The sequence below is a fragment of the Rhinopithecus bieti genome, unplaced genomic scaffold (genome assembly GCF_001698545.2).
Source record: "Rhinopithecus bieti isolate Rb0 unplaced genomic scaffold, ASM169854v2 scaffold_23964, whole genome shotgun sequence".
Classification (NCBI taxonomy): Eukaryota; Metazoa; Chordata; class Mammalia; order Primates; family Cercopithecidae; genus Rhinopithecus; species Rhinopithecus bieti.
In genome coordinates, this window is record NW_016810965.1 from 109,019 (window position 1) to 119,989 (window position 10,971).

The following is a 10,971-nucleotide window of genomic DNA, read 5'->3' on the forward strand; positions in this document are numbered from 1 at the left end:
GGTGACAGCTAAGAAACCTTAAAATATAGGTTTTAATGTGGGGTCCTACTGTGCATGATGCAGTGATCCCCTACTGGGATGCAGATTGCACAACATAAAACTCACCTTGCAAGTTCAACAGCATCCCCTTCAACAAGAGTTTACTGATTATATTTGAATGATGTAGCAATGTCAAATTGCTATAAAAGTTTCTGAACAATTTCTGTGCTTATTGCAGACCAATAATACAGTTTGTGGATTAGCACTGGTCTATTGCCCATTGCTCTGAATAATTTTAAAGAAGTAAAACATACAAAAGAAATACTACAGGTTTCTTTTAAAAGTTATTAAGGAAGAAAGCTTTAGACTATGATGCGCCTAAACAGGAGTATAGAATTAAAATTCTTGGCCAGGCAAGGTGGCGCACACCTTTAATCCCAGCACTTTGGGAGGCTGAGGCAGGCAGATCACTTGAGCCTAGGAGTTCCAGACTAGACTGACCAACATGGCAAAACCCTGTCTCTACCAAAACACAAAACTAACCAGGTGTGGTGGCGGGCACCTGTAATCCCAGCTACATTGGGGCTGAGACTGGAGGATGACTTGAGCCTGGGAGGTTGAGGCTGCAGTGAGCCAAGACTGTGCCACTGCACTTCAGCCTGGGCAACAGAGTGAGACCCTGTCTCAAAAAAGAAGGAAAAGGAAAGGGAAAGGGAAAGAGAGGGAAGGGAAGGGAGAAAGAAAGAAAAGAAAAGAAAGAAGAAATAAAAACTAAAAATTCTCTCAGGTAAATTTGAGCATTTTTCTCATCCATATGGTGCTTATCTATATCATTGCCATGAGTTAACTATCCCCAAAGTCTCCTTTTCTAGCACTCCACTCTGATCCTCACCTCTCATGGACTCAGTGCCCCATTCCAACAGATTTTTGACTCCATCTGGACTGGATGCCTACTTTTCCTAGATGGTTGGGAAAGACCTCTAAAGAGGTAACATTTAGTCCATGACCTGAATAACAAGAGGTAGCCAGAAAATGTGAAGCAGAGAGTATTTCAAGCAGAGAGAGCCTGGACTTTTGAAATATAATAGAAAACAGAATACTACAAGGGACTTAACACAAGAAGCAGCACTATAGGAGAATGAAATAATGTGTGCTTTCAGCTAACTGGTGACAGGGCCAGGTGTCTCATGAACCTAAGTCATGACAGAAAAGCAGTGAGTAAGGAAACCAGGACAAGATGTCCTGGGATCCACTCCCAGGCTTATCTATGCTATCCCTCCTGTGCTACAGTGTTTGAAACATGCATGGAAAACACCTCCAGTTGTGTATTCTGTATTATTGAAAGTTACAGTTGACATTTCCTTGGCAAGTGTTCCTATTGTATTAATTCTAGGTGACAACTGAGCCTTAATAGTTTTAAAAGATTGAGCCAGTCAGTGCCCAAGGACATGCTGGCTATTCTTCAGTAAGTCAATCAGAGGAAAGATCCAAAATTTATTATTTTATAAAACAGAACTAGAGACCATAATAAGGGCATGGAAAACATTCCAAACTGAACTCCAAAGTAACACAATCATGAAGTTCAATGCTGCTACAAGGTCGCAGTGTCCAGCTTCACCTGGCAATACTGTGAGACCCCTGTTGGCTTCTTCCCCCAGACGCTTCTCTCTCTACCCAGCCAGGTCCCTCTCTACTCTGATCTCTCAGACCTCTCCCCCAACCACAGGTTCTGGACACAGTCCTTTTTGCCATTCCTGGACCATGCCACGTTCGCTCCCACCTGTGGGCTTTTGTTTAACTGCTCTGCCAGAATTCTCTGCTGTGCTTCCACTGCCAGCTACTTCCTGTTATTCAGGTTATGAACTAAATGTCATCTCTTTAGAGATCTTTCCCAACCACCTAGAACAAAGTGGACATCCAGTCCAGATGGAATGAAAAGTCTTGCAAAGGAGATTTTGGGGTAGTAACTATGGGTAATGATACAGATAAGAACCAGGAGGACAAGAAAATCCCACAAAGAAACACAGCAAGAGAAGGACTGTAACATGTCCACTCTACGAATCCATAAACAGGCCTGTGGTGATATTAAAGAGTGTGATTTTGTGGCAAGAGTGGGAAGGGGAGAGAAGCAAGATGTGGTGAGTTGAGGAGTGAATAAAGGGAGAAGTGGATACAGTGACAATCACTTCAAGATATTCACTTGTTAGAAGAAAGAAAAAGCTGGAGGACTCAGAGAAGCTTATGATTCTTTAACAGAGCAGAAACTTGAACCTACTGAACAGGTGAGAAAATACGGCCAGCAGAGAAGGAAGAGCACAGAAAGGGAGGAGGGATGATCTTTGAGAAGGCGCAGGAGGGGAAACTTCAGAGCAGTGCAGTGGACAGGAGAAGGGACTCCTCCTTCATGGTGCCCGGAGGCAAACAGGAAAGGCTGGATACGGACTTACACAAAGCAAGAGGTATGAAGGCAGAAAGGTAACGAAGGCGCCATTCATAGCAGCTAGATTTGTTACTTCCTGTTATTCAGGTCATGAACTAAATGTCATCTCTTTAGAGGTCTTTCCCAACCACCTAGACCAAAGTGGACATCCAGTCCAGATGGAATGAAAGGTCTTGCAAAGGAGATTTTGGGGTAGTAACTATGGGTAATGATACAGATAAGAACCAGGAGGACAAGAAAATCCCACAAAGAAACACAGCAAGAGAAGGACTGTAACATGTCCTTCTCATGTAGGAAATGCAGGTATTTGCTGGGGGGAAAGGGGTCAGTAGAGCTGCTGGAGGTTTAAGTTGCTCAGAGTATGTGGGACACTGCTGCTGTAGAGAATGACAGAAGACAGCTGATAAACAATGTCAAAGGATACAGGAGCGGCACTGTGGGCCCACCTGAAGGTGGTGACCACAGGTTTAAAGGGTATCTGTTGTTTGATTTTCCCCAGCAGTGTTCTGAGTTGTAGGCTTGGAGAAAATGTACATAATTGGACAATCCAGGGGGTTGTAATTTTGCCAGATAGTTCAGAAGGGTGATGGAGTAAGAAAGTAGAAAACAATGACTCCAAAAAAAAGAAAAAGATGGTTGATGCGATTGTCCGTGGACCCCAACAGCGTTAGGATGGAGGTGAAGACAGAAGGAAGAGGTTGAGGGAAAAGGTAAAGGGGTCTATGAACCCGAAGGGTCTATGGACTAGATGGCAGAAGTCTGTATTCACAACATCTGACTTTATGATTTCAAAGGGGGAGTGGTTCTAGGAGATGACAAGTTTGGGTGGAGGCCATGGAAGAGGGTGACTGAAATACTGACTTTTTTAAAAACAGTGCCCTTCTCTGCCCCCCTGGCCCATGTGTCACCCTCTACACTAAGGATTTACCCTTTCTTTTTTCTCTGAAAAGTTCCATCTGCATCCACTCCTTTACTGCTCAATATTTTCTTAAAACTTCTCCTGCTTAAGCCTCTGACTATACCCCATTAGGCCAAATCCAGCAAATATTGTTCTGTTTTTTCATTGGTGATTTCTTCTCACTCTCCTTCAAGGGCTCTCCTTTCCTCAATCCTCTTCTCAATGGACCCCAATATTTTACGGAGCCCCTATACCGTACTACCTACATATTGATCCTGCCCAAATCTATCTTTAAAATTAAAATATGTTTTAGCAGATATAGGGTCTCATTATGTTGCCCAGGCACTGGTCTCAAACTCCTGGGCTCAAGCGATTCTCCCACTTCAGCCTCCCAAAGTCCTCGGATTACAGGCATGAGCCACTGCACCCAGCCCCAAATCAATTTTTAGCTTATACTTTTCTCCAAAGTGTGGTTTCCAAAGGGTGTGCCTTTCAGGGTGTCTGAAGGTAAAAAAAAACATTTTTGTAATAACACTAAGACATTAGTGGCCTTTTTTATTCTTGTTTTCTTATGAGTATACAGTGGCATTTTCCAGAGGCCACGTGATAGGTGATATAGCAACAGACGGAATGCGGGAGCAAATAAGAGCATCTAGTTATCTTCTCTTGAGCCAAACATTAAGAAGCTTTGCAAAAAATGTAAAATAATGCCATTCCTCTGAGTTTTTTAAAAACATTTTCTCATAAAAGATGATTTATGCTAACATAAAATAGGTTTATTTTAAATGACAATAAATTTCTCAGATTAATTTATGATAGGGTAATTTTATTAGATATAACCTACATAAACAAAAGCTCTTTGGGATTATCAGTATCTTTTAAAAAATGTATAACAATCTTGAGACAAAAGGCTTTAGGAATTGCCATCCCAGACATGTTTATTAAACTTGGACATCCCACTGGTATCTAAAACTCAACATGTCCAGAACAACAAATATATCTTCATTCTTCCTTAATATTGCAGAATAATTGCATTAATAGCTCTAATTCCTCACTCACTCTTGGTATCTATGTTCTTTATCACACAACTTTGCAGTGCCCTCCTACTCTGATTCTGGCCTCATCCATGAGCTCATCAGTCGAATGCTTGCCATGGCCAGTCAAACCCTAGCCATGCAAGCATGACCAACCAAGATTAGCAACCACCTAAATGCAGAGCAGAGTGCAAATGCATGAGTGAGCCGGCCAAGATCTGTCAACTCTAGCCTGGATCAGCTGAACCCCACAGACTCGTGAGCAAAATATATTCTTATTGTCACATGCTATTGAGGTTTTGTGGTTGTTATGGAGCACAACTGTGAAAATAATTGGTATTCCTACTCCTCTATTTGACTATATCCTCCAGCCAGATGAAGATATCATCATTTACTCCATTACTCCAACATCTTTTCTTTTTTTTTTTTTAGACAGAGTCTCACTCTGTCACCCAGGCTAGAGTGCAGTGGCATGATCTCGGCTCACTGCCTCTGCCTACTGGGCTCAAGCAATTCTTCTGCCTCAACATCCTGAGTAGCTGTAACTACAGATATGCACCACCACTCCCGGCTAATTTTTTGTATTTTTAGTAGAGATGGGGGTTCACCATGTTGGCCAGGTTGGTCTCGAACTCCTGAACTCAGGTGATCTGCCTGCCTTAGCTTCCCAAAGTGCTGAGATTATAGGAGTGATCCAACACACCTGGCCTCCAACGAATTTCTAAATTCCCAAACCAACCCAGTGAATGACAAAAGTCTGCTTCATTCAGACTCCTAAACTTGCTTTACAGTAGAGAGAAAACAAATTATATAGCTCACATTATTAAAGCCAAGTGTAGGCTTAGCATCCTCTTGAGGGTGCTCACAAAACTTCCATTGCATCACGGTAAAGCCATAGACTCTAAGACCAGAGAGCCTGGTTCAAATTTCAGCTCTGCCTATTAATTGGCCACGTAACCTTGGACAAGAGAACCACTCTGTGCTTTAGCTTTCTACCTTTAATGTGAGGATGCCATTAGTACCAAAATCACAGAGTTGATGTGAGTTTTAAACGAGTGAAAAATGCAAAGAACACATAAAGCTCTCACAAAAATGCCTGACACATAGAAAGGGCTTTATAAGTATTAGCCACAGCTGCCTCTTTTATTATTACTGCATAATGTGAATGCACCTGATAGTGTCCCTGTCTTATAGTTAAAATATGAAAGTTCTTTGACTTTAAAAGGAGAAGACATGAGATCTGTTTCCTTGCTATTCAATATAAACAATCTTCATTAAGATGTTTTATGAGTTTCAGGAGAGTAAAAGGTTAAAATTCTAAGGCAAGAGGAGAAATGAGTTAATGTGTATTACTATCATACTAGTCCAGATGAGAGCATGTTTGGAAAGACTTCCAGATGTGGAATGTGGGCCCTGAGAGCCAACAAAGAATGAAGCAGAAAGCCTTCAGTATTTCCTGAATCACTTCCACCTGAATGGCAGCTGATAATTTGTATAGCTGAGAGACAATGTCTGGAGCTGTTACCCAGGGGTCACTCTTGGCACACAATTCACACAACAATGCACATTTGCATTGTCCTTCATAGCCTACTTTTACTGTCTCCTCGATTAGTTCAGAACAAGCACAGCTTACCAATGCTACCTTCTTCATGTATACTCTGTGTCGTATCGCACTTAAGGACATAATTACAATGGATTTCCTGTTTCTAGACCTGCTGACATGTTATATCATTTTTCTTCATTGGTAGAGCACCTTAGCTAATTGGCTGGATCACACATTGGGAAATTAGAATTTCCTCAAAATTTGTTAAGTGAAAGGGAAAAATATTTGGCCAAGTAGATTTGTAACTTGCAGGGAAATTTCTGTGGATTCAAAAATATCCATTTGCAGCTTAACTCTATGAATTCAAGTAACATGATTTTGCTGAGATATGACAAATGGCCTGAAATTCTTAGAGTGAATGATATTCATGCTAAATGGCTAGAGACATTTAAGCCAGTGGTATTGCATCAGTCAGGGAGAAACTGGTGTCCTCGAGGCTCTGAGGAGTCGAGATTAGAGACGGGAGCAGATGCCTCCTCCCATGAAAACTGAAAGAGGCTCATACCCTGGGACTATCTGAAGCCTGATCTAGGGGCATGACTGATTATTGATGACTTCTGAGAAATACCAGGAGGACACACTTCTCGTTTCAAAATGGCAGAGTGAAGCCTGTGTTTCCTCTTCTGCTTTAAAACATTACTATAAAAGCAAGTAGGAGCCTTGGAAACAGAAATGCAAATTCCATCTTAAACAAAATGAAGTGTCACCATATATGAGGGAGAGGTGCCAAAGGCAGTCAAAGAGGAAAAGATGGAAGAGAAGAAACTCACAGCTGGAAAGGATAGACCAAGCCAGTAGAGCCTTGAGGTCTTAGCAAATGGCCACTCTAATGGGCAAAACACCCATTCTACATGGGAACGCCAGACACAAGAGGGCTGGCTGCTAGCAGGCTTCCCTGGGCCCAGATTGGCAGAAAATAAAGGCACGGGTAAGCCAGTGAGAATCCGAGATAACGCACAGGTATGGGCTGCAGTTGGCCAGTGTGTGAGTGGAGTAAGAGAGACTATGGATTGTGCCCAGCCAGGCTGGGCTTAGTCAGCTGGGGACAAATAAACACACTCATTGCCTGGTGCCATAAGGAGAAATTTCTACTATCTGGAATATGGCACTGTTCTTTCCCCATGCTATAAACCTCCAGCAGATAGCACTCACCAGAAAAATGTTGCCACAGAAATGAAGTGCTACTACAAAAAATAAAATTTATAACCAACCATATTACTATGAATTTAAAATATTTCTGAAGCAACTGCTCTATGAACAAGAGCTCAATGCAGAGATAGGACTTCAAGGAAGATGAGACAACAGAAGAGATGAGCCAATGGAACAGAATAAAAAAGTAGAAGAGAAAAATAAAAACACCACAGCAATGAAAGTGGTTGCAAAGGAACAGAAATAATATTGAAAACACAGTGAGCATTGAAGGACAGATGCAAATAAGCCAGGAAAACATGCAGCACTATTTACAATCACAAAGACACAGAATCAACCTAAATGCCCATCAATGGTAGACTGGATAAAGGAAATGTGGTACATATACACCATGGAATACTATGCAGTCATAAAGAAGAACAAGATCATGTCTTTTGTGGGAATACGGTTGGATCTGGAGGCCATTATCCTTAGCAAACTAACTCAGGAACAGAAAACCAAATACCTCATGTTCTCACTTATAAGTGGGAACTAAATGATAAGAACTCATGGACACAACAAGGGGGACAAGAGACACCAGGGCCTACTTGAGAGTGGAGGATGGAAGGAGGAAGAGGATCAGAAAAAATAACTAATGAGTACTAGGCTTAGTACCTGGGTGCTGAACTCATCTGTACAACAAACCCCTGTGACATGAATTTACCTATATAACAAACCTGCACATGTACCCCTGAATCTAAAATAAAAATTAAAAGTCAAGAAAATAAAATGGAGAAAAAAGAGTTGAAGAGGATCCTAGAATATTAAATATATGTAATATAAAATATATCAAAGAAACAAATATCTAGAGTTCCTAAAAAGCAGCAACAAAATAATAGAAGTTATTTTGAATGTTAAGTAAAAAGACCAAGCCACATATGGAGGGAAAGAAATGACATGAGCCTCACACTTCACACCATTCAGTGCTACTTAGCAGTCCTACAGGAATGAAGTGTGATACAATAACATGATACCCAGGCAACCCGGTGCATGGCTGTTTAGATGTACCATAACGTATTTAACCAGTTCCTAATTGGCAGTGGATACGACGATGGTGCAATGCCTATCATGATACCCAAAACATCAGATTTGTTTTTAAATAAAATGCATGGTATATAGGAGTGTGTATGCTACCATTGTGTTTGTGTGTATGTGTGTACATATAAACACAGGCCAGGGGTGAGCAAATTACAGCCCAGCACAACACCTCATTTTATAAGTAAAATTTTATTGGAATGAATGGAACACAGCCTTCCCCATTCATTCATGTATTGCCTGTGGCTGTCTCACACCATAACAGCAGAAATGAGTAATTGCCACAGAGACCGTGTGGCCCTCAAAGCCTAAACTATCAGGCCCTTTTCAGAAAAAGCTTGCCAGCCTCTGACTTACAGTACACAAAAAAATTGATAATGGTGATCACCTCTATTGAATGGATCTGAAGGGAAGGAGACTTACTTTTTGTTCTCTTTACACTCTTTGGTGCACTCTGAATTTTCTACCATGTTTATTCTATTGCTATGGGGAGAGGATGGAATGAAAGAAACTAGGAATCTCCAGGATTCTGAAAATCAGTGTTGTCTATGCCAGGACATCATGCTTCCTTACCACTGTCCATTTAGAGGAAATGAGCAAAGTGCAGACTCTACTTCTTCTTCTTTTTTTTTTTTTTTTTTCAGACAGAGTCTCACTCTGTCACCCAGGTTGGAGTGCAGTGGCACGATCTCAGCTCACTGCAACCTCTGGCTCCTGGCTTCAAGCAATTCTCATGCCTCAGCCTCCTGAGGAGCTGGGACTACAGGCGTGTGCCACCATGCCTGCTTAATTTTTTGAATTTCTAGTAGAGACAGGGTATTGCCGTGTTGGCCAGGCTGGTCTTGAACTCCTGGTCTCAACTGATCCATCCACCTCAGCCTCCCAAACTGCTGGGATTATAGGCATGAGCCACCATACCCAGCCCAGACTCTACTTCTAGCAAAAGCAGAGCAGTACCACGCCCAAGGGCAAATGACAAAAGGTAGAGGGGAAGAAAGACATTCACTTGGTTGTATTTGGAGCAAAAAGCACCTCACATTGTCCTCTCCTACATAAATGAATAATGAGGGACTTTGATTATATGACAGAACAGCTTTCAGACACAAAAAACAAAACGATTTTAATAGATCCTAGTTTCAGAAAGATTTTTAAAAATAAAACTTTAAAGTAATACTCTCTACTTTCACTCAGGCTCAGTTCTAAAATGTCCAAAGGGTTTTAAACTGACTCAATGCTCAGATTTTAACTGTTTAAGGACTTTTGAAAATGTACTGCTTTAGAAAACAATTTATCAACTAGTGAAGGCTCAAAAGCAATCTAGTTCATTTTGCATTTGAGGCAGGGTTTTGTTTTCTTAAAAAACTCATTTGAAATGTAAAAGAGAGAGAAAATTATCCCCACCCTCAAGAAAAATGTACTAAAACTAAATGTCTCACTTTCATTTTCCCATATTTAGTTCTATGCTAGTATCTCTTCAGTGATGCTAATATTTAGCATTATTCACACATTGGAATTAACAAGATGATCATCTGAAGGCCAATAGTTTATGCTCTAATGCAGGTGAGCAAACACGAACTTGTCTGTTCTTTGAATAGTTCTGTATCTAGCCATTTTGTAAGGCTAACCCCAAATTCTTCCTTGAAGTAATTAAGTGAGACAAGTACATGACAACCCAGCTACTTCCTGAAGTTTTACACAAGAACTTCTCAGGAGCAGGCACTAAGGAGAGATGATCTAAGAATTGTCTCCAAATAAAAGGTGCTTAAACATCTTAGCAAAGGCAAAGTGTTCTGGTGCATGGTTTTATGTGCAGCCAAGGCCACTCAAAAGACCAAACTGGCCGGACACGGTGGCTCACACCTGTAATCCCAGCACTTTGCAAGGCCGAGGCAGGCAGATTGCTTGAGGTCAGGAGTTTGAGACCAGCCTGGGCAACATGGTGAAACCCCATCTCTATTAAAAATACAAAAATGAGCTGGGTGTGGTGGTGTGTGCCTATAGTCCCAGCTACTCGGGGAGGCTGAGGCAGGAGAATCATTTGAACCCTGGAGGCTTAGGTTGCAGTGAGCCGAGATCGCACCACTGCACTCTAGCCTGGGTGACAGAACAAGACTCTATATAAAAATAAAATAAAATAAAATAAAATAAAATAAAATAAAATAAAATAAAATAAAGTAAAATAAAATAAAGCCACAGAAGGCAGTCAGCCTCTCTGCAAGGTTCCAGAGCTTGCCACTAGCAGATCAGGCAAAGGTGAACCTTCTCCTAGGTGGTGCAGCTCAGCTCCAGGGGGTGTAAACACAGGCTGGGTCTCTGCCCCCTCTGCCTGTCTGTGGAGTTCCATGCTGCATGAACAACCTACACAGCTGTACACGGCAGTCCTATGAGCTCTGCAACCTGAAGGCCAAACAGTGTTTCCACATTCAGGCTTTCATCCTTGCCCTAGAATGCCCGCATACATTTTCAGTTACAAATGGCAAGAGAGAATTATTTCATAGTCCCACAATCAAGACTGGGTCTCATTAAGATGCTAGTGCCATGAATCAGCCCTAGAGAAATGCAAATCAAAACCACAATGAGATACCATCTCACACCAGTTAGAATGGCAATCATTAAGAAGTCAGGAAACAACAGGTGTTGGAGAGGATGTGGAGAAATAGGAACACTTTTACACTGTTGGTGGGATTGTAAACTAGTTCAACCATTATGGAAAACAGTATGGCAATTCCTCAAGGATCTAGAACTAGATGTACCATATGACCCAGCCATCCCACTACTGGGTATATACCCAAAA

At 41.5% G+C, this 10,971-nt stretch overlaps 1 protein-coding gene across 6 annotated transcripts in view; it reads right to left on the reverse strand.

The window, feature by feature from the left end:
- LNX1 (ligand of numb-protein X 1) overlaps nt 1–10,971 on the reverse strand; it is a 192,571-nt gene that overhangs the window by 6,307 nt on the left and 175,293 nt on the right. The window lies entirely within an intron of this gene.